The sequence below is a fragment of the Sorex araneus genome, chromosome 11 (assembly GCF_027595985.1).
Source record: "Sorex araneus isolate mSorAra2 chromosome 11, mSorAra2.pri, whole genome shotgun sequence".
NCBI lineage: Eukaryota > Metazoa > Chordata > Mammalia > Eulipotyphla > Soricidae > Sorex > Sorex araneus.
Window position 1 is genome coordinate 9,675,148 of NC_073312.1, and position 24,265 is coordinate 9,699,412.

At 46.8% G+C, this 24,265-nt stretch overlaps 1 long non-coding RNA gene across 1 annotated transcript; it reads right to left on the minus strand.

Annotated features, from left to right (window-relative positions):
* Window positions 1-575: 575 nt before the first annotated feature.
* Window positions 576-15,249, minus strand: LOC129399428 (uncharacterized). Its single transcript, XR_008627073.1, has 3 exons — window positions 15,118-15,249; window positions 10,251-10,375; window positions 576-1,071 (listed from the first exon to the last, which is right to left on the minus strand). It is a non-coding gene; the product is annotated as an uncharacterized LOC129399428 (long non-coding RNA).
* Between the last annotated feature and the right edge of the window lie 9,016 nt (window positions 15,250-24,265).

A 24,265-nucleotide genomic window follows, 5' to 3' on the forward strand; every position in this document is an offset into this window, starting at 1 on the left:
TTCCCGGGTGACCGCATTGGAGGGGCCGTGGGGAGCACCCTGCTGAACCCTGGGAATCCCGCGGGGGCTCACCCCTACGCAGGCTCTCCCCCGAGCAGAGGGGCACGTCTGCGGGGCACAGCTGCCTGTGTGGCACGGAATGGACACAGCCCACGGTCCCCTGGGTCCGGCTCAGCCTAAGGCCCTGAGTTCTGGAAGAAACCCCAGAAGGGGTACTGCAGGCCTCCCCCGAGTTAGGAGGGTGGTCAGTGCTGGTCTGCTGGGACATCCTGGTGGATCCGAGGACAGACCCCACCCAAGTCCCTTCTTCCGGGCAGAGCAGTTTTCCTGTGAGTCCCTGCTGCGTCGCGGCCCCGGCAAGCTACAGGTGGAGAGGGGGAGTCTGTCCCAACGGCTTGATGCTCTGTGAACCCCCGTGCCATCTCTGCACCACAGCACCATACGCACACCTACCCCGGGCCCCTCGATTTTGTGAGGACGAAATGAGTTCACGCGGTAGAAATCATGAGACAGCAGAGCGAAGTCCAATCCATTCTTCACCACGTTTATTATCCGGGGAGGAAAAGGAATTTGAACATCTGAGCTTTTCATTTAACACTGCTGTAACTTCACTTTATAAGTCAGAGGGAACTCTCGCGTCGACATCGAACATTTTACAGTTGACCGAAGACATTTGGAGACGTTACCTCATCGAGCCTGTCGAAGGGGAAGCTGGTCGGGCAGGATGGTCCTGCTGGGGGGCTGCAGATGGCTCCCACCTTGAGTGTCTCTCTCTTCCAGAGCATGGCCTCCGGTCTCGGTGCTCCCTCTGAGAAAGGAATGGGTGCCGGGCAGCCCCTTCTTGATCACTCCCACCGCATTCGAGATGGAACTGCGAGGGGTCTGAGTTCAGGGCTGCCATCCCCTCAGCCCATGTGTCTTCCTCCTGAAGGAACGCTGACACGCTCCCCACATTTTCTCAGTTGTCTCCAAGCAGTGGAAGCAGCGATTGCCAATTTCATTCTCCCCTTCTCCTCAGGAGGAGGGCAATGAGGGGGCATTCCAGGAGCCAACCAAGTAGAACCCTGCATTCTTTCCTCAGGGAAAGAACAGTGATTGTTATCACAGAACATTCTCCCCATTTCCTGACAGTACACCAGCCCTCCCCCCTCCCCCCCACCCCGCACACACCAGTGCTCCCTCCTCCACACACATCTCTGAAAGTCTTCATAGACTCTGGGTGCTGGAAGCCAACTTGGACCCCTCCCACACCCCTTCCCCTCGCCAGACGCAGTGACTGGAGGTAGGTAAGGTTAGATGCATCTCATTCATCAGTCACCCAAGCCACCTGTGCTCCATTCAGTCGGTACATTGGGGACAGTCCCTTCCACACAACCCTGAGTGCCTTTGGACTTAATCTCCCCCAAAGACACACTAGACAAACACATTAGAACCAGCTCTACACCCATGGGCCATCTGTTCCTATCGGTCTATCCATCCTTTGTGAGACATGAGTGAAAGGTGTTCGCGAGAAGCCACCAGAATGTGCCATGCAGCATTATTTCTTATGGCGGGAAATGCAGGCCGTCTTAAGGGTTCCGAGTTCACCACCTTTGAAGCAACAAGAACTAGTAAGTGTTTTGCTGTTGCTTATTGAAGTAGCATTGCATGGTCATGTTATCTAGGTATTGGACTGACTTCATTAGGGATCAGGAACTGTATAAACGACAACGAGTTCCCCACTAAAGGCACAATTATTTTTGTTGGCTGTTTTGTTTAGCTTTTTTGGAGGTAGACTGACTGGAGGTGGTGCTCAGGGATAACTCCTAGCAGGGTTCAGGGGACCATATGTTCTGGGAATCAAACCAGGGTTGGCTACATGCAAGGAAAGAGCTTACCCACTGTACTACCACTCTATTCCCTACAAGTAAAAGTTTATCCTTTGTGGTACAATTGACTGCTTTGATTCAATTTGCTCTTCTATTTTTCCCCTTTATAACTACCAATTTCAGCCCAGTCTAAAAGTTTACTTTTATTTAGCTCACTTGTTTGTTTTCTTTCTTTAGGTATCACAGACAAGAGATATCATATAATGTTTGTCTTTCTCCATCTGACTTATTTCATTGAGCATAATCCTCTCTATGCCCGACTGTATGATAACAAAAGGCTGCATTTCATCCTTCTAAAAAAAAGCTGTGTAATGTTCCATTGGGCTGGAGCAATAGCACAGTGGCAGGGCATTTGCCTTGTACTTGGCTGACCCAGGTTCGATTCCTCGGCCCTTCTCAGAGAGCCCGGCAAGCTATCGAGAGTATCTCGCTCACTCGGCAGAATCTGGCAAGCTACCTGTGGTGTATTTGATATGCCAAAAACAGTAATAACAAGTCTCACAATGGAGACATTACTGGTGCCCGCTTTAACAAATCGATGAGCAACAGAATGACAGTGACAGTGATAATGTTCCACTGGTTATATGCCACCTAATTTTTGTCCAATTATCTGTCAATGTCACTTAATTTAAGCTCTTGAATTATATATACATACATATATGTGTATATATGTATATATATATGTATATTTATCTGCAATAAACATGGGGTTGCATATATCTCTTAAAATCTGTGTCTTTGTATTCTTTGGGTAAATTCCTACAAGTGTATGGAATTATTTTTCTTTCCTTCTTTTAAGGAAACTTCAGGCTAGGCATGTGTTTTAAATGAGATTAATAATGACAACAATAGTAACAATAATGACATGAGGGGCCAGAGGGAGAGTACAGTGGGTAGAGCATTTGCCTTGCACACAGCCAACCTGGGTTTAATCCCTGACATCTCATATGGCGCCCCAAGCACCAGGAAGAGTGAATCCTGATTGAAGTCCAGTAGTAAGCCCTAAGCACTGCCGATGTGGGCCCAAAGCAACTAAAAAGTCATGAAAAATTTATTGTGTACATGAAAAAAAATGTATGTGCCATGGTAAGTTGCAAGTAATATACTGTGATGGTTAGAATGATTCCCTTTTTATTCTTAAACACAAGTTGTGAATAAATGCTAAAAAGATAGGCATTTCTTTTTAAAATTTAGGAGAACATCTATATATATTGGTTAAGAATATATAATGATTACATAATTAAAAGTTTTAGATTATTATTCTTAGTATTGTGATTTCGGATTTAATATCTGCCATTTTCTTTCTTTAGCCCTTCTATAAAATCATGATTTTGTTACATTAAAATGTTTTGATGGGGAGAGAAATAAAGCAAAAAATTAACAGACTACATTCAATTAAAAAAAGATTATATGGCAAAAGAAATGACTATAAAAACAATACAAAAACTTAGCAGTTGGGAGAAGACTTTTGCACACCATACATTTGATAGGGATTGACTTCCAAAATATATAAAGTACTCACAATAACAAAACAACAAGCAACCAAATTTTTAAATGAGTAGAAGTGACCAGACACTTATCCAAATGAGACTTCTAGCTGACCCACAGACACCGCACCTATTATTAGATAATTGCAGTTCAAAACCCCAATGAGCTATCACCTCTTCTAGGCTGGAGCGATAGGACAGTGGTTACCTTGCATATGGCTGACTTGGGTTCTATTCCCTGCCACCCCCATATGATCCCCTGAGCCCACCAGCAGTGAGAGCACAGAGCCAGGATTAAACCCTGAGCACTGTCAGGTGTGACCCAAAGCACAAACAAAAAAAGAGAGATGACCTCTCATCTTTATGACCTCTATCATATAGGTGAGAATGACGCATGTCAAAAAGATCAGAAAGAGCAAGCGTTAACAGGATGTAGAAAAAGGGACCTGGCATATTTTCGGTGATAATACAAACCCCAGCCACTGCGGAAAACAATATGGAAAGTCCCATAAAAATGGAAATTCCTTTTGACCCAGCAATCCCACTCTTAGGCCACTCCTACCTGAAGGAGAGACAATGCAAATCCACACCCTGTGTTTGGGGAAACATCATTCACAACAGCTAAGAGTGGGCTCCATCTCAGTGCCCACGGCGTCTTGACCCAAGTACATAAATGTGAACAAAGCCAAGTGAAGGAGGTGATGGTAGGGTGTGCTTTGTGTTATTTTACTTACTTAAATTAATGTGTTGTTATTTATGATCGTACTGTTATTTATGATCGCTACTGTTCTGTACGTAGGGCTGCTTACACCATGCCCACCAGCAGAGTGCAGGGTCCCTCAGCCATGATCCCACTGATTGAAGGAAGGACTAAAAAGGAAGTTTTGACTCATGTCATTGAGAGAACCAGGTTAGTGTGTGTGTGTGTGTGTGTGTGTATGTGTGTGTGTGAGAGAGAGAGAGTCTGTGTGTGTGTGTGAGAGAGAGAGAGTCAGTGTGTGTGTGTGTGTATGTGTGTGTGAGAGAGAGTCAGTGTGTGTGTGTGTGTGTGTGTGTGTGTGTGTGTGTGTGTGTGTGTGTGTGTGTGTGTGTGTGTGTGTGTGTGTGTGTTGGAGGGGACGGGCAGAGGTTAGGGCAGGAGACCTAGGATTGTTTCTTATTGGTTCCCATTGAGGGTGTGCTTTTCTGATTGGTCAGGACTGGTCACATGCCCACATGGAGGTTGGCCCTGGACTTGGCTCCCACGAGAGCTCCTGAGTTAGGAGGCGATAGAAGAAGTCCGGGAAACTGGGGGCCTATTAATGGCATTATGGAAATTGGCAGCTCAACAGGACAAAGTGAATGTTCTCTAAAGAGACCCATTGTTGTTATTCTGCTCTTAAAAGTGAAAATAAATAGAAATTGTGAAAGATTAAGCAACGTCTCCTCCCCACACACAAAATCAGAGATTGGGTGAGAACTTTCCCTCTCTGACGAGCTTACATGCTCTAAATAGTCCCTAGCATGCAGGACTACCCGCTGCTATGTCCTGGAAAATCACCATCTTTGTCCACATTCTTGGAAGACGAGGCTTCCAGAAGGATGTGTGCAACTCAGAAGGCTTTAGTCTGAATCCCCAGGCCATCTGCCTTGGGAGCTAAAGAAAGCTCCGCATCTTGGTCCGCGAATAGAGCTCCGAGTCATCTCCCTCCCCACCCCACCTCCCTTTACCCCTCCTGGGTTGGAATGGAAACAATATTGTAGTAAAGATTCGTTTCAAGGCAAAATTGTAATTGCATCTAGATCCACTCACTGGTTTGAGAGCGCTTTAACCTTTTGCTTTCTCGGCACAAAAGGAGGCTTGGCGCACAGTGAATTTAACAAGACCATCATTTATCGCTGGCAGAGTTCATTAGTCAATCGTTACAGTTTAATTATTAGCATTTTAATGCATGAGCATTTAACTAGACAGAACAACAAGCGTTGGCTCGCAGAACAAGACTTCTTAAACACAGCTGAATTAACCCACACCATTGTTTGTACTGTGGTGTGTTATTAAAACGGGATGATTAAAATGCAAGAAACAAATGGATCATATATTTAGCCAACAAACCAGCAGTTGACTTCATTGAGAGCGTGCTTTTTTTTTTTCAAGCACGAATTTAAAAATCTGTTTAAATTTTTTCCTGCTCCAAATTGTGGGCTTAAGTGATATCAAGGGGATGCATTTTGATTCACTGGTTGTGATGGGCAGTTTGAAGAGAGAAACAGGCCCCCTCAGAAAGGCGGCCCATGTGAGGAGCAGTGTAAGAGTTCTGTCCCTCCCTTGTGAGCTCAGGGGCCCCAGTTTCTGGCTGCTTCAAAGAAGCACCTAGGTGGAGAAGTGGGGTCTATTGAGGGGGACATCTGTACAGCACCCTGTTCAGACCACCCTTCCGGAAAACCCAATGTGCTAATGGCTTGGGTGTTGGTCTTGTTCTGTCTGAACTCCCAGGGCTGTTCCATCTTGCGTTCAGTGTGAGAACCCAAGCTCTGCCTCCCTGTGGACACGTGGCTCCTTAACCCCGCTGCCAGCAAGGCTTGGCTGTGTTCAGAGCTGTTCTAGCCACAGCACAGGCAGGAAGGAGGAACTTGAGATACTGGTGCTAAGTGAAAGCAGTCGGAAAGTGAAAGACAACGGAGAAATGTTTTCCCTCATCGGTGAACCACAAAGAACTTAGACAAACACGTCGGCAAACTAAGACAAAACCCTTAGACTCTGTGAAACCTATGGTGGTTGATGAAAGGTGGGGGTAAGGGGTGGGGGTGGAGAAGCTGGTCAGAGAGGTGCAAGGGTCTCTTGGTGGTGGGGTAACACTGAAACTTTGCTGGTGGGTGCAATAAATTCCACCAACCCATAAATAGAATGTGATATCAGAATCCCGAAATGCTAGATTATTGTCAACTAATCAACTAATGATCAATGTAAGTGGGCGGGGGGGGGGGGGCGGAGATGCAAAGTCCCAGCTACAAAATAGACGCTGTAATATACAGAAGACTGGCCATGGTTAATATACTTTGTTGTATACATGAAGACTGCTACAAGAGCTGATCTTAAAAGCTCTCATCGCAAGAATGAAACAGTAACTATGTCGGGTGATGGCTTGAACTCACTTATTATGGCAGTCACTCGGGAACATATGTCACTATTCATCTTTCATGAATAGAATTTCATATGTCATAGCTGAATAAAAAATTAAAATATTTTAAGAACAAAAATAATTCCAATGTCCACTGATGAATGAATTGATAAATGAAATGATGTATAATAGGAGGGAATATTATTCAGCCTTAAAAAGTGAATCGAGTTCCGCCCAATGGAGTTATGTGAAGAAAGTTTGAAGAGATGTGTGGAATGAAAGAAGCTGGGCACAAAACAATAAATATTGCCAATTCCCTTCATGTGTGGTACCTAGAATGGTCACGTTCATAGATGGTAGAGTAACATTTCCCTATCTTGGGGGAGGGAGAATGGGGAGTACCCTATGGACGCAGTCTCTGTTTGGGGTGGTGAAGAATTTCAACAGCTGAATTGGGATGACAATGACACAGTGTGGCAGTGTGCACTGAAGTGTACACTTAAAAATGATAAAATGATCCATTTAGACTATGCCTACTTAACCATAATTAAAAAATAGGAAAAGACCAAGAAACCTTTCTTTGCAGACCCAATGTGTTTTATCAAATGAGTCTCTCAAAAGGACATACGCACGAAAGGTGGTAGTAATATTCTTTAATTATTTGTTTTAATCATTCTGTTTTAACAAGAGGCTATAACATAAACAGCGGAGAAGGTTAATTAATAATGTCAAACCTAAACAAGTATAATTAATGTCACTCAGCAAAGACCTTCACTAGACTCAAACATATTTCTCTCTGGGGTAATCGTGGCCTGATTTTTCCAAACAGGTTCTCCTTTGGCAGGGAGAAGACAGAACTATTAGAGATGAAGAGAAGAAAGCCTGGAATTTTTTCACTTGAGGGAGTTCCAGCATGCTCTCACACATGCTTGTGAGAGCACCTCTATCCTGGATTCTGGGAGATAAGGTCCACGGTCCTTTGGACAGACTCCAAAGACAGACTGACAGATACCAGAAGGAATAAAGTGACAAACGTTGTGATCCCTGATCAATTGGCTCTTTCCTAATTCCCAGACCTCTAATTGGGGGAAGAGGAGGAAATGGGGCTGGTTAGGGGGTTGAACAGAAGAAATGAAACAGTCCCCCCATGGCCTAGCAAGAACAAACTCAGAATCTCGAAGAATATTCTACTAGTTCTTGACTATAGATTCAACCAATCCAGAGGGCTTTGGGTGGTAGGGATTTGGGGTTTGGCTCTGAAGATGACACTTGACCTATGGAAACAGGGAAACCTCTGTACTCTTTGCCCATCCCCTCACCACTCTTTCCTCTTATTTTCACCTCTCCTGCCTTCTTTCCATCTCTTCTCCTCCCATGCCCATCCCTCAGGTATTAGAAGCCTTAGAAAGGAAAGAAAGAAAGAAAGAAAGAAAGAAAGAAAGAAAGAAAGAAAGAAAGAAAGAAAGAAAGAAAGAAAGAAAGAAAGAAAGAAAGAAAGAAAGAAAGAAAGAAAGAAAGAAAGAAAGAAAGAAAGAAAGAAAGAAAGAAAGAAAGGAAGGAAGGAAGGAAGGAAGGAAGGAAGGAAGGAAGGAAGGAAGGAAGGAAGGAAGGAAGGAAGGAAGGAAGGAAGGAAGGAAGAGAAAAGAAAAGAAAAGAAAAGAAAAAAGAAGAAAAGAAAAGGAAAAGAAAAGAAAAGAAAAGAAAAGAAAAGAAAAGAAAAGAAAAGAAAAGAAAAGAAAAGAAAAGAAAAGAAAAGAAGGAAAATGAAGAAGTCCCAGAAAGTTCCACCTTCAAGATTATTAAAATGTTACATCCAGAACAATTGTTTTCGTGACCTTTGAGGGTTAGAACTTCTGGTTCCTTCTGTTTGGAGTCCTAAGCTCTGAAATGTAGAACAGCTTATCTTTAAGATTCTCCTGATTTACACAAAGCCAGCCCGCCTCCCAGCCAAGCAGGGTGGGTGGGGAGAAAGGAAACCCACACTGCCATGTTTGACTGATTCTGATGAATTTAAATGGTTTCTCATCTCCTTGTTTCCTAAAGAGTTTAATGCAGCTTGAAAAATCGGATGCAGTCAAGCAAGATGAAATCATTTGATAAAGTACAAAAATGAGGTGGGAAATAGTGCAGGGAGCGAGGCAAACAGCAACGGTTTTTGCCATGTGGGATAAAGACAGGGACTGCAGAGGGAATCACACACCAGGAGGTATCTGCTGTTCTCGCCGCTCATTTGTCCATCCGGAGGAGCACGGAGTCCCCAGGGGAGGCCAGAAGCTCACAGCAGCCTTAAGTCCCAGGAAAGGGGGTGGCCACTCTGCTTCTTCCCATGCAAGCAGTGTCCAGATTGGACTGAGCAGAGTTGTCAACTGTGTACTTCAGTTGTCAACTGTTTCCGAGGTGTGGAGATCCTGGGGGCTCAAGGGATTGTAGCCTCTCCCACTAGAAGACCAGCTCTAGTCAGGTGGAGATTTAGGGGGAGGGGTCTCTGATGTCATGGAGCTCCCTCTCAGGAGGCTGACATAAGCACCCAGGGTTATTTCTCGCCAATCCTACTTGTCACTCTGTAAGAGAGAAAGTCAAACTGAGTTGGGAAAGAGAAAGAGGAATGCTGTGCACTCCTGCACACTTGCAAAAGCTGGTCTCGGGCATGCATGGGGATTGTCTGGTAATGAATGCAGAAAGAACTATGATCATACAGTAATCATCATTCAGGAAGTAAAAACAAAACCAGAGAGCTCTGTTACTCCTCATCTAAAACCAGAAAGAATTCCGTCCATGAATCTTCATAGAAAGTTCTAGGTGTGAGGTATTAGAACACCATCCCTATTCAACTTTGGTAATTACTTGAATGTGTTTTTTCTAATGATGCTACTCAAAGCGAAGTGTGGATTTGCCTGAATATGGGAACAGATTCTGGAGTGTTCCCAAATTCAGCAATACTCTCCGATACAATAACCACTCATTATTGTAGTCACTTAAATTCGTTTAACTGAAAAAAAAATATTTAAAATGCCAAGGCGAGAGAGAGAATATAGCAGGTAAAGTGCTCGCTTTGCATGCTACCAGCTGGGGCTCAATCCCGTGCACCTCATAAGATTCCCCCTGAGCACCACCAGGGGTGATTCCTGAGTCCAGAACAAATAGTAAGCCCTTGAGCCCAGTCAAGTGTGGCCCAAATTACCTAGGGTGGAGGGGGAAGGGGAGAGACTAAAAATGCCATTTTCTATCACCTGGATCACATTTCAAGTGCTTAATGGCCACGTGTGGCTCATGGCCTCTGATTTCCATGGCACATATGTTGGAAGCATTCAGAACAATCTCTGCTTTGACAGTATGGCTTCGGGCCTTGGGAAACTTGATGATGCACAAATAGGGGACAGTTTGCTCTCAGTATGAAGCCCCTTAGCCCCATTCTGAACAGCGAATGACAATGAACTTGAGCTTTTATTCCCTACTTTGAGTTTCCTATTGGGTCTGCAGATGATCAGGGAGAAGATCCACTCATATGCTGAGAGGGCACAAGCCTGAAAGGGCCTAGGAAACCCACCATCTCATCTGACTGCTCTTTTTGGCTGAGAATTCTCATCAACAAGTTTCAGCCTGGAAAAAGTGTCTCTGCCTTATAAGAAGAATTAGATGGCAAATAGGTGGAGCTCCCAAGCTTTGTGGACCCCATCACCCCGTTTCCAAAAGAGAGATCTCGTCCGTGGTTTTGAGGCTTGCAGCCCAGCCCCCAACATCCCACTTACCGCCTAATACAGCATCGCTATTCGACTTTGCCCCATTTCAGAACTTACCTGCCATTTGCAGGTTAGTCCCACACTGGCATCACCTCCCACAAATAGAATCCTTGGAGGAGGAGTCAGCACACTTGCAGCAAAATGTATGATGCTGGCGGGAGATCTGTCAATGTGACAGGGTTCTAGATAAAAGGAAGGAGGTGGCATGTTGGTTTTGCACTATTATCCTAGCACTATTTGGGTATTATTTTCTTCCCTCCTTGAAAACCATAAAAAAAACATTCAACACTTCAAGTACAAAAGTCAGGAACGTTTCCTAAATATAGCCAGTATTCTAAAATGATGTATCAATAGACTACTTTACTATCAGCTGTATGTGAGGGCTCCATTGACTGCACTTTCTTCCAGAACTTGCTATATCCATCTTGAATTTTACTCACTAAATAGTATGGAGCTGATCCCACTATGGTCTTAATTTGCGTTCCCATGAAGAACAAAGCAGTTTGGAACATTTTATAATTCATTGGCATATGAAAACATACATACATACATACATCTATATATGTATATATATACATATATATCAGAGGACCCTCCCTCTGAGGTCTCTTTTACCCAGTTCAAGACTTTTGCCCATATACACCTTTGTCTTATTCTTGTTTTGTAATGTCTTGATATCTGGTAGTTTAGAGCTTCTACTTTTTAGAATTTCTTCAGCAAGATTGTCTTCACTTTTTAAAAATGTGTCTTCACTTTTCTTGACCTTTGAATTTCCAAATTAATTTTAAAGTCAGCTTGTTAAACTTACAGAGAAAATAGTTTGATGGAGTTTATTTGTGGTGGCATTTTAGAGATGAGGTTTTTAAGAATTGGCATCTTTACAATATAGTCTTCCAATCCATGAACACAGTATGGCAAATCTTCTATTAACTAAGTTTTCTTTAATGCCTATGATGAGATTGTTTCCCAGAGCAGATGTCTTACACACCTTGAATTCAATTCACTTCTCAGCTGATAATGGTTTTGGAAGGCAGCATTACCACAAGGATAGACACAGAGATTGATGAAGATTCCATTCCATTTTGGAAGCACTGTTAAGTGTTTTATTTCTCTGTGTGTGTGTTTACACAGTTGTGTACAAATGTCAAACTAACTGAACTGTGCTCTTAATTAATTTTATTTTCTCTCTGTTTGCTCAACTACAATAATCCAGCACAAAAAAAAATTTAAAACCACGTACAAGATATGGCAGATAAATTAAACTAGAAGGAAGAAACACATAATGATAAAGGTAAACTACCATAAAGTATAATACTATGTCAAATTAGCAACATTTTCCTCTTTTGATGATATGCCAATATTACAATAATAAGGATACCAGGAAGCAGATATTATGATGAACTACTTGGAGAACTACAAATTGGTAAAGTTTTGCTGGAGGACAAGATAGCAAAATGTAAAATGGTGGATGTAGTCTGTCAAAAATTCCACTTTTAGAAATTTAATTTAAAGACTATCATGGATATGACATAAACTTAGCTATTAGGATGTTTGCTATAAAACTGTCTGTTTGAACTGTGTTGTTCGAATGTGGAGTCTTGCAGTGTCTTAAATACAAATACAGATCAAAATGAAATCAATCCCACAGTCTACATATCTTCTTCACCTGGGAACTAAGAGCTTCCATCCTCTTGGGCGACCCCTGGCAGCCTGCACAAGCAGGACACTCAGCTTGGACAGGAGGGTTACTAAAAGAGGGCAGTAACAGAAGGAGGAGGGATTCGAATCCATGGCAGCCTACTTTCAAAGCTCAGGTCCTTTCCATTGCACGGGTCCTTTTTTACTATCCTATCACAAGCCAGACCACCAAAGAGTTGTTATGGTCTTAAGTCACTGTTCGAAAAAGTATCTTTTGAGATAAATACAATCTGTTTGGAATGCACCGACTTTATTAAAAAATATTACTGAAATCAAAGCATTTTGCACTACTTTATTCATTATTTTTATGGTACTTTGGGATTTTTGTGGGATTTGTTTTTCATTTCACTGCTGTAAGCCTGCCAGTGCTTTAAAGAAATATTTCAATGGAAGGGAAATGAACCCAGTTTTCCTAGCAAAAATGCAACAACATTTTCCAGCCGTCTTTCATACAGTCCCGCTTGGGGAAAGTTGCCTCTCCTGATCACACTTCCGCCCCCTCTCAGTTGCTCTGCTCCAAATCCCATGAAGTGAAAAATTAATGCTTACGCTACTGTGTAAAATCCCCAAATGTTCAAAAGAAATTGAACTTGCGGTTGCAAAATTTTGAAACGTTATTATTTGACCAGCACTTGCACCCAGGAAGTCCCCTGTCACTGTGATTCAAAGACAAGACACGCACAGGCCCCGAAGGCTGGGAGTTGACAGTGTCACCTGCCTGAAAAGCGAAGGGAGGACGACAGGAGCAGGCACTCGAGAAGTCACGTCCCCAAACAGGAGAACAGGTCACCCCCGGGGAAACAAAACGCTTCACCCCCATTTATCCGACACACACTCATGTCCTCAACAGGACCCACGTTCCACTGGCCCCGGAGAAGTCTAAAATCTGGTCTTGGTTCTGGGCAGGTGAATTTCAGAAACTGAAATTTCATTTTGATTTGCTGATGCAATCCTACAATTCTGGGGTTTCCACCGATGGGCTCCGTGGAACTCCAGGGATACTTCAAGTGGATCGGGAGAGGAGGGCATAGGGGGTGGGGGACTTGGGGAGTGGGAGGGGTAGAGAGGGCCAGAGGGGCTCGGGATTCTCCCCTGTCATCCCCACCTTTCACTTCAATCGCAGTTGCCTTGCTGTGATCTGATTTGAATATTTGGATTCTCCTTCAGTTTTATTTCCAATGAAAGACAAACTACTGCAGCCAAAAAAAATCTTGGGAAAGAACCCCTCTTAACTACACAGAGACGCCCATGGAATGAGAAGAGAGGATTCCCTGTATCGCTTATTAGATCATTGAGTGAAGCATTTGTAGTGAAGTGTCCAGACCCTTCTGGAGCTTTCCAAACTCTTTTAAGCAGTAAAGGAGCATTTAATCCCAGCCAAAATAGAGAGATCAACTCAGGGACACAGTGATAGCAAGAATTAGGAAGTGTTGATGTGGTGTATCTGTCCTAGAAAACGTCATCATGGGATTTTAGTAAGTAATTCACATTTTCAAAAAGGCTTTTGTTTACTTAAATCTCCAGTTTTTTGTTTATTTATTTTTGGTTTGGGGTTATACCTGGCTGTGCTCAGGGCTTACTCCTGGCTCTGTGCTCAGGAATCACTTCTGGTGGGACTCAGGGAGCCATATGGGGTGCCAGGGATCAAACTAGGGTCGGCCATGTGCAAGGCAAGTGACCTACCCACTGCACTATTGCTCCAGTTCCACCCCTGTTCCTTTACAAAACACAGAAACCAGTAGATGTATCAACCTGAGAGCTGATATTATTAAATGTTGTAATTTGATAATAATTTGAGGTGCTCCCTGCCACTCAAGGCTAAAAGAGAAATTCATAATGTTCCATAATTTTTATTGATGAGGAACCATCCACTCTAAAGATTATTTTATGAAGCAATGTTCTTATCCGACCTTACAAAGGGTTTGGTTCTTTCTGATGGAACCAAAGCAGCAAGTTCAAAGACGCTCTTGGGTCATGCTCAGGCAACAGCAGGATTATATTCAGCAGTGCTTGGGTGCCCCGAGGGTGCTGGGACCAAACTCAGGGCCTCGTGCATGCCTTGCCCCTAACCACTGCGCTTGCTCCCTGGCCCCCTTTTCTCATTCTTTAAGGTTATACTGATCAGGTACACGTATAAGCAAGGTGCACCTCCTGCTTTGCTGTCTGTGTACCTTGTTTCTGTACACAAAGCACACACGGGCCAGAGAAAAAGAAGGGTCTGCTGCTTGCATGCTGGTTATTCACATGTTGTCTTGTAAGGGGTGTTGCGCTGGGGGGCGTGAATGCCCACCTAGGTCACTCACTTCCTGTAACTCTGGATCCTCTGAAATCTCTGCTCATCTTTCCCACACCACAAGCTGAAAAGTGGCTGCTGGACTCCTGGATTTGGGAAAAAAAAAATCAGGGACTGAGCAGGCTCGGAAACTCACCCACGTCCCCGGGAGATTGTGTCAAACTCCTCCAGGCTTTGGGGAAAGCGCTGCAGTCCCAAACCACGGAGAAGCAGTGTCTGCCTGGCAGGTCCGTGGTGCAAGACTAGAGATGGTTCCCGAAGAAGGAACGAGAAAGGAACAAGGAAATCAGAGCTGGAGACCCAGGCAAGGAAGAAAACAAACCGGAAGGGTGGTCATAGCTAGCAAGAGCAGTGGGAGGAGTGAGCCTGCTCCCAGAGGGTGGTCAGGGAAGACTTCTCTGAGGAGGTGGCTGAGGTAGAACAGAGGCTTCTCTGAGGAGGTGGTCAGGGAAGGCTTCTCTGAGGAGGTGGTCAGGGAAGGCTTCTCTGAGGGGGCGACTGAGGTAGAACAGCCTGAGTGAGGAGCAAAAGACTGTGGGCAAGATCCTGATGAGAGCAACAAGATCAGGTTCAGGACCAGACCGTCCCGTGGGTCTCTGGCCACCTCCTGTCTAAGGCTAGGCTAGCCTCAAGGCTGACATCTATTGGCTTCCCTCAGGCAGACACATACAGCGGGATTCAGAGAGGCTGAGCGATTTCATCCAGGCCACACAGCAAGAGTTCCTCCAGGATCATCTCCCTCTGACCGGCCTCTGCTTCCCGTGAGGTCAGCGCCCAGCCAACACCGTCCAGCTGAACTCACCGAGGAATCCCCGCAGGCAACTCGACTTAGACTGGTGACCTAGCCCCGCTCTATATTTCACTGCCATTCACCCTCACCCCAAAGAAGGTTGGAACCCCCACCCCACCCCCTTCAGCCCCAATTCTCTGTACCTGCAGGCGTCTCCTTCAAAGACTGATCCCATCTCCAATCACATCCAGAAATCCCATGACAGGGTCTTCCTGGGGTGCATGCAGTACCCCACGCTTCAGAGCTTCAGAACATTCTCACAGGTGAGTGTGCATGGGATGGGAACCCCCAACCTTCGACTGGAAACACAGCAGGTGAAGTGTGAGGGGGCGGCGGGTGGGCGCACGGCAGAAGCTTCCAAGCCAGGGTTCTCCCTGCACGCTGCCCTCCGGGCTGGACCCAGACACTCACCCCACCCCCCCCAGCTTCCCCAAGTTCAAACCTAAGCCAACTCTGCTCTCTGTGCTTCCGCCAGGCACAGGGTCTCCCAGAGCCCTTTGGGGGCGGGTCCACACTCAGTCAGCTGCCCTTCTCTCTGATGCCAATGTCACGGTGGCCAAGTCCCTGTCCCTGCACGCCACTGCCCAGCCCTGCCCCGCCAGCAGCGCCGCTGCCGTGAAAGCCGTCCGGAGTGGCAGGAACGCTCTAGCAGCCCTGGCTGGTTTCCAAGCCTGCTGGTTGATGAAACCCATTGCAATGACCTCCATGAAGTGCGGGGGAAGCGGGTCACTCCCCGCATGGCAGAGTCGGCCCAAAATAGACACGTCAGTTACATCATCTCCACTCAGAACCCGATTCTTAATCAAGGAGGTGAGCAATTTGGGGCTATTTTTCTAAGTCATTTTCCAGCTTGAGAGAGAGAGAGAGAGAAAAAAAAAAGTCTGTCACTCAGGAAGTCCTTATTAGCCCAGAAAAGCAGGCGGCCTGTGCGCAGCTGGGCCAGAAGCCGGAACCCTTCTAAAGCCCGGGTCCTACAGACTCTTGCCAGCACAGGAAGGCGGAGCTTAGCAACACTGCTTGGCAGAGGAGGAAATCCCGACCCAGAGGGCATCCCTCGTTGGAGCGAGAGAGGCGTCGGGTCACTGGATGCAGGCTCTGGACGGTTGCATCTCTCCTGTTGAGATCAACGGTTTGCCGACGTCCAGAGAAGGTCTGCGGTCAGTTCGTCGGAGCCAGCCCTCAAGAGGACAAGCGAAGATGGGAGAGGGTGCCAGGGCAGGCACGGATTGTTTCCGAATGCCAGTTTCACTTTCACGCAACCCAAAATCAAGCCTTGCAGAAAAATAAAGGGGGAGAGGGAGGGCAGGTCACGAGGAGCCCCGATGAGAGATGGTGTTCAAAGTCTGCGCTCGCCCACCTGAGTTAGCAGCTGCCCGCCCGTGACCACCCACTGCACAGCTCTGAGTGACCTGTCATCCGCAGGAGCCTCCTGAGGGTTGGAGCCAGATCTCCCGGCAACTATCCAGGAGACGGCGCTGCGTCCACAGCCGTTGGCCGGGCCTCTGGCCCGGGGTTCCTGAGTGGCCAGCTCTCCAGGGAAAGGTCTCTCCCAGGTAGCCACGGCGTGGAGGGGGAGATGAGTAAATTCAGCGAGGAGCTGTTGGCCAAAGACTTTGCTTGCTTTCCTCCGGAGAGACCGAGTGCAGAAACAGCCCTTCCCGGGAAGAAATGGGTGATCCCCACAGAGACGGGATTTGTCAGAGCTTTGTTTGGGCAGAAAGAGGGACCGAGAAACGGGCACAGCACCGAGGCTCCTTCCAAGCCCGGCCACCTTTCCCAGAGCAAACCACAGCTAGCGCGCCCAGATGCTCGGCGCCTGAGCCGGCCGCACTCCTGCCCCGTGCCCCAGCGTCACGAGCGGGGCTGCTTCTGGACACCCGCTTAAGGCTGGCGTGGGAGAAACATCAGTTCCGGGGTGTCTGTCTGCTAAAGGTGCCACCTTAGAGGGCAGCAGCAAAGCCCACCAGGAACGGGATGGAAGCCTCTGTAAGTTTCTTAATCGCCAATGGTTAAATAATAATAATAATAATTTAAAGGGAAGAAGCGAAAGCAATTTCAAAATATAATTTAACCTATGATAACCAAAATATATCTGATCATATGGTTAATAAAAATAATTGCACCAAGTTGAGAGAGGAGGACAGAGAAGGGAAAAAGGTGGGGCGGGGTGGGGGGGGGGAGAAAGAAGAGAAAGAACACTAGTGGGCGAACAGGGTTCTGGGCTTCAGTTATACTGGGTGAGAGGGAGAGCCATACACCCAAAACACAGACTCAACAGCACATAAAACACATTATTTAAGCTGCAACCACCAGAACTTTGTGATTGTTTGTCAAGGTGACAGGCAGGGCAGGGGAGAGCATGGGGGGGGGCGTGGAGGGGAGGGGCCAGGATGAGGACAGAACCTGGGAACACTGGTGGAGAGAAGCTGACACAGGTGGTGGAATTTGTGTTAAAATATGGCATGCCTAAAACAACTATCAATGACTTTTTTAAAATCACCATTGTTTAAATTAAAAATCATAAAAAATAAAATTAAAAGGATTGCACTCTCCCTGTTCTTGTCCGAATGCTTGTACTAAGTCTTCACATTCAGCACTTTGGAGCTTGAACCCAGTTGCATTTCAGGGACTCAAGTCACCACATCTAGTCATTGATCACTGCACAGGCCCCTCTGAGGCCCAACTTATCACCCCATGTGGTCACTCTAGATTTTCTCCAGGACCTCCCTGAGAAATCAGCATGCTCCCCACTACTCAAGTGGGTCAATGGGCAGTATTTCAAGCCCCAGCCAAGACCTGTTTAACTCAGAATCTGAATTTAAAAAAAAAACTTTATTAAAGTACCATGAGATACACAGTTACAAAGTTGTTCATGATTGGGTTTCCCTCATGCAATGTTCTGACATCCTTTCACTAGTGTACATTTCCCATCACTTATGTCCCCAATTTCCCTCCTTCCATCCCCCACCCCCAGTCTGCCTCTGTGGCAGACACTTTCCTCCCCTCTCCATCCCTCCTTTTAGTCATTATAGTTTGTGGTACGAGTATTATAAGATTATCATGTACATCCCTTTACCTACTTTCAGCACTCAACTTTATTGAGAGTGATCATTTCAACGGTCATTGTCATAGTGGTCCCTTCTCTATTCTAACTGCCCTCTCCCCCTCTCCCCCCACTGCTGACAAGCTTCCTTAACCCTGAGTGAGTCATTTGTCCTAGAAACTCTGAGGCAGCTGGTGCTCCTTAAACACCTCCTGCGGCAGGTGACTCACGATCCCCTCCCCAAGGAACCCAGGTCACCACTCATAGTTGCGGTGATTCAAAAAGTGTTTGCCCCTACTTCTTTTACTACTGTGCTGTGTCACAGAATTCCCTTATTCAGGTCCAATACTGCCCTCGGAGATGGGGGGGGGGCTGTAATTTGGACTCTTTTGTGCCAAAGACAGCAGAGGCACCACACATCTAGATAACTTACCCCCTATCCCAAGGCCCTGGGTTTCATTTATGCATTGTTAGGGAGTAAAGCTAGGGCCTCACCAATGCAAGGAGAGTACTCCACTGCTGAGCGACACCCCCAAACTCCATGCCTGCTTCCTTACTCTCTCACTCCAGCAGGTTCTCCCTTGTCCCTTCTGCCTCCTTCCTCCATCCCGCCCACCATGGGAAGCCCAGCAGATGGGTCCACCTTCACAGCAATGAGGACTGTTGCCACTTGGTAGAGTCTCCGGTCCTGTGACTCTGCTTCTGTGGCTTTCATGCATTACTGGTTTCTTCCCCCACCCCCTCTTTCATTTTCCTTTTAGTGCTCAGCAAAGCTCTCTTGGTTTACCTACCTGCTCGGCATTTCCTCTCTTCATCGAGTTGGAGACAAAGTTTAGAAATTGGCAACTAAGCAAATAGACAGAAATTAATCAAAATCACATGATGTCATTGGGCAACTCAAAGATTAGCAGTTTCTAATTAAATGAAGTTCATAGTTAGAACAATTATGTCACCGGCACAGATTCCATGAGGGACCCCAATTAATCAAGGGTCACGTCTGGGTACCACATTGAGGAAGATACTGAATTGGGCACTAAAGGTCAGGGATGGCAAGCCTCGGGGAAGGCTGAGAGGATAACCAGATGGGGAAGGCAGAGAGCAGAGAGCAAACTGTGAAGAAGGAGTCTAACTCCTTAGCTGAAATGTGTCAGGAGACATGTGCAGAAAACCAGGACACGGCTTTCCAGCCGCCTGTTTTCTCAAGGCCTGTGCTAGCCAACTGCACAGTGGAAGGCTGAGCGTCGCTAACAGTATTTGTGCTGTGGTTGTGGAAACAGACTATATATTCCATTTCAAGAGAAGAGTCATTTGTCTTTAATAATGGAAATCACTGGAAGAGACAATGAATGTTGGGCCGAACACAAGAGAAAATTTGATGCTTTTTAAATGACTACCATCTTCATCTGCTTTCCAGGAAATTGTAGTGTTTAAAGGCTAAAGGCCCGGAGGGAGGAGGAAGGAGGAAGAAGTAAAAGGAGGAAGTGTAACTGAGAATCAAAAGAAATCAAGTGGTGCCCCCCCTCCCACCGTGCACTTCACAACTGCATAACTAAAATACCTCTCCCTTTGTTGGTCTCCCTGTCGTGGAAAATGCCTGCACGGAGATTCCGATTTTCCCCCCAAATTTTGGAGATGTCAAACAAAGGATGTCAAACCTGGCATTCATGGCATTACTGGGGGGCTCTCGGGCATCCTCGAGAAATAGACATCCACTCTGCTGAGCTGCGGCTGATAACCGGAGACCTTTCCCTTATCTGCTGATAAGGAAATGTCAAACATATCTAGATGTCTCGCACAGAAAAAGCAAGTCGTACCTTCAAACAGGCATCTTCCCCGAGTGTTGTAAGTGCAGATGATCTAAGCTGCAGGATGCAGATCAGTGTCAATCGAAGATAGTGATCCATCCGTCCCCCCCACCCCCCAAGGAGGGGCACTAAAATGATGAGAGGGGAGACAGTCAGGTGCTATTGGGAGGCACTTTCTGTTTGTTTGCTGAAAGAAGGTAGATTTCAGGGCTGGAGAGATAGCACAGCAGGTCAGGGGCTGGCCTTGTACACAACCCACTGGATTGGATTCCCGATACCCCTAGGGTCCCCAGAGCCCCACCAGGAGTGATCCCTAAGCACAGAGCCAGGAGTAAACCCTGAGTGCAGCCAAGTGTGGCTCCAAAACAAAAACAAAATAAATAAAGGTAGATTTTTGAGGGGGTGGTTTTGTGTTTGTATATTTCTGAAAAGGAGGCCGCAGATCAAATGAGCTTGGGAATCTCTCCACTATTTACTTCTTCTCTAGCCATGCTCATGTGTCTGCAGGCACTGACTGACTTAAAGATGGTCAGTGACTACTGGGATCATCTGGAGGACCTCAGCTAGTCATACAATACCGTCCAATCACCTTCACTACAATCCACACTCCATGGTCACCAATGTCCCTGTCCCTTGTCAAGTACTCCCTGCTCGGTCCTCCTGCACAACACAGACCAACTTCCAAAGAAGCAAATCTGCAGAGGACAGGAAGCCATATATGACTGGTGGGCCACTGGCTCCCCGTAGCAGAAGCCTTCTGCCACTGCCTCTATGACCCCTAGGACAAGTCTTAGCTCACACTGGGCATCTGTCATATGTGGGACTTTCCCTAGGGACACTCTCCACCCTAATGTACTAGATGGTCGCATACTCTTCATGGCCACAGTGCTCATAAGAGTCATTAATGTCTATGGCAGGTTTGTTTTGTCCCAGACACTGAGCCAAGTCCATTCCCTCATTGAAAACCCCGAACATGTGAAGAGAGAGATGGTCACCGTGATTTCTACCCAGTGCTCAGGGAAACTCTGACCACAGTTTTCCATGGCTCTTGCCAGTCTCTATAACCACCGCCGAGGTTGAACCCATATGGAAGTTCCTTCTTTGAGAGCTTTTCCCCTGGGGTTGGTTTCCATGCTGGACAGCTGGGAATGCGCAGAGACCCTGAAACTCCTTCATGTTGGGAGGGGAGAGGAAGGTCTTCCTGCTGCGGGGACCACATCTGAAAAATGCTCCTGCAGCTACAGTCACCCAAGAGTTTCTGCGTTCACGCAAACCCAAACATGATAGTCCACTAGGGCCTTGGGACCTGTCCCAGGCACCAGAAATATTAGGAAGAACAGTTTTGGATCCTGCCACCCTGGGGCTCCCCATTCATCTGGCACGGGCTAAGGGGAAGGGCAGCTGAAAGGACCCGGATGCCACGGGACTGGAGTGATAACACAGCAGAGTGATAGTTTGCCTTGTATGCAGCTGACCCGGGTTCGATTCCCAGCATCCCATATGGTCCCCCAAGCACTTCCGGGAGTAATTCCTGAGTGCCAAGCCAGAAGTAACCCCTGAGCATCGCCAACTGTGACCCAAAAAGCCAAACAAACAAACAAAAAAAGACCCGGATGCCAATGATACGGACTTCCCCAAGCCAGGCCCTGAACAAGCCAGGCACTGGCAGGTGCAGTAGAGTGTGTCCTTGGGGGTTTGTCACCTTTCTGTCCCCACACAGCCTGAAAGGGGGGGCAGCTCGAGCTCGATGCGCTCCAGACCCAATGTGTTGGAGGCATGCAGAGGGGGTGAGATCATGGGGAATTGAGGTCATTGCCACTTTCCAGGGGATAAAAACAAAACCCAACCCTGACAGATGCCCCAAGCATCCCTGTCCTGTTTCAGTTGTTCCCTAAAGACAGTTAAGTATCCATGGGGTGGTGGTGCCTGCTGGGGCCACATCCGCACGGCAGTCCTGGGCACTCCACTCCCCACGGCTGCCTTAAGTTTGTACCGGGTCACTTTGGGTGGTAAACTCAGGAGCATCACATCTTGAATGGGGTACCCAGGGTGGCCCCCCAACTTGTGAGTGGGGTGACTGGGATCCAGAAGAATCCAAAAGGCTTCTGAGCCTGGACCTTGTCTGAGCTGCCAGAGCTACAGAGGGTAACTTCCAGGGGACACGGGCTGAAATGCTTCTCCAGAAGGTCCCCGGTGACACAGCTGCTTCTCAGAGCCCTGACCAGGGCTCCGGGGAGTTCTTGCAGCCTCCACTGAACCAATTTTCCAAAGTGCTTTGTAATTAATGCCTCCCCGAAGAAAACCTCGCCTTGTCGCCAAGAAGAGAAAAATAAAGCCTTCGCTCCTGCTCTATCCATATTGTACGGGGCAGAGTCAGGTCCTTTTTCACCAGCTCAAACCGAGTGCCGTGAGGCGAGCTATCCTGAAGCCAGGATTTCCCGGTCTGGCCCCAGCAGGACCGTGCCCTTTACAAAGCAGCAGCAGGATGCACACAGAGTTCGCAAGAGATGCCATTGCTCGGCACAGAGCCGTTTGAGTCCGTTTTCTTTGCCTGTGGATTTTCTGCAAGACCCTTGCTGGTTTCATTCTGTGGTAGCTGACAGGCAGCCTCTTAAATAAAATCTCTTTCTACACCACGCCTGGCTTTATTCACGCCCTTCCCCAAATATTTAGTGAGTACCCACTCAATGCAAGGTACTCAGATGCTGGGGGTGGAGTGAGTGGGGAAGCCAAGGTTTCTGCAGCTATGGGGCTGGTATTTTGTGGGGGAAACAGGCGTGAAGAAAATCCAAAGATGTATCTGTTAAGTATGATGATTTGTCACAGAAGCTGTGCAATAAAGTAGAAATAAGATGTGACTAATAGGATGAAGAAAGCCTATTTGTGGTTCAGGCTCAAGGAAAGGGACCTCCCGACAAAAGGGACCTTCATTCTGCCTTGAGAAAGGGGCCAGTGGTGCAAAGACTAGGGACAGACCTGTGGCATGTGGGGATAGCTTGTGCAACTGTCCTGGGGCACGATGTTGAATTAGCACAGGCAAAAGAGCAGTAGTGGGGCTACGTGTGACGGCAAGGTAAGGAATGGAAGACAAGCGCAGGGGCCCAGCTGGGTGTTCCATGCTCTGAAAGGGGCATCTCTTCCCCATGGCTCTGCGTGTATATACTTAGCAACCCCTCTGGATAGACCCATGCTTACTCTCCTCCTTGGTCCTCTCAGCATCCTGGGAACATTGTCCCAAGCCTTGAAGAAAAAAAAAAAGCAAAAGCCCAGCACACACTGGCCACCCTTGGCTTTGTTCTGGCAGTTACTGCAGCGATGAAGAGGCAGGCTCCATAAAAAGAGTGTGGGTAACGTCCCCCCCCAGCACACACACCCTCCCCACCCCATCGAGCCAGCCTGGGGTGGCTGCACTCAGGATGCTGCTACGGTCGTTGATAATAATTGTTGCATTAATTGGTGCTGTCCGGACCAGACAGAACGTAAAAGATCCCACTGTGTCCAATAATTAATGTTTTTTCCCTCACTGCAACGCCATTAATAAGGGGCTCTTCCAAGAAACAAGTAATTGGCTGGTTGGGCGTCATTAGGGTATTTATAGAGAAGCTTTGGTCTGGAGACAGAGAGAAACAGCTGATTATGTTTATTTAGACTCTATTATCCATCGCTAATGTGTTCTCCTGCGTTCCGATCGTCCCCGTTCTCTGAGTCCTAATGATTCAGGCCACACTTGCAATGTGACTTCAGTGACCCGCAGCCCAGCGTTCCTGCTGTGGCACCAGAGGAAGAAGGCGGAGGGGGAGACTGTTCACAGGTTCTGCTGACTCCGACGCATCCGCTGCAAACCTTCCCTTTCCACTGAGAAAATTTAGAGCCTGGCTCTTGGAAGTACCAGAAAGACAGTTTCTCCTAATTAAACCTCAGAGGAGTGGAAGTTTCTGGGGGTTGTAATCATCAGAAGGGCTTTTTGAAAGGGTAGCTCTGGTTGGGAGATGTAGCTTCGAGAAAGGGAGGAAGAGGCGGGCTGTGCTAGAGGGTCACTCAGAGGCAGGCAGTTTGGTGACTGATGAAACCCGCAGAAACCGCCACTTGCTACAAGAAACAAAGATTCTAGAATTCTGTCTGCCCCCTGGCTGGTGGGCAAAGTGGCACGTGGGGCTCTTGTCTTCTAAAAGCTTTTATTTCATTTATTCTTTGCTACAAGTGGCAGGAGATATTTCTTATGTATAGGGTTGGGGGATTTTTTTTTCTTAGTAGGTATGTACAACTTGGTAAATGTATGTAATGCCACCATAAAAAAAAAAAAACTAAATCAGTTGTTTTTATGTTAGGTTTATTTTACTATAAAAATAAATAACTAGCAAAGCAAAAACACACTGTCACTGTCATTGTCATCCCGTTGTTCATGGATTTGCTCGAGCGGGTACCAGTAATGGCTCCATTGTG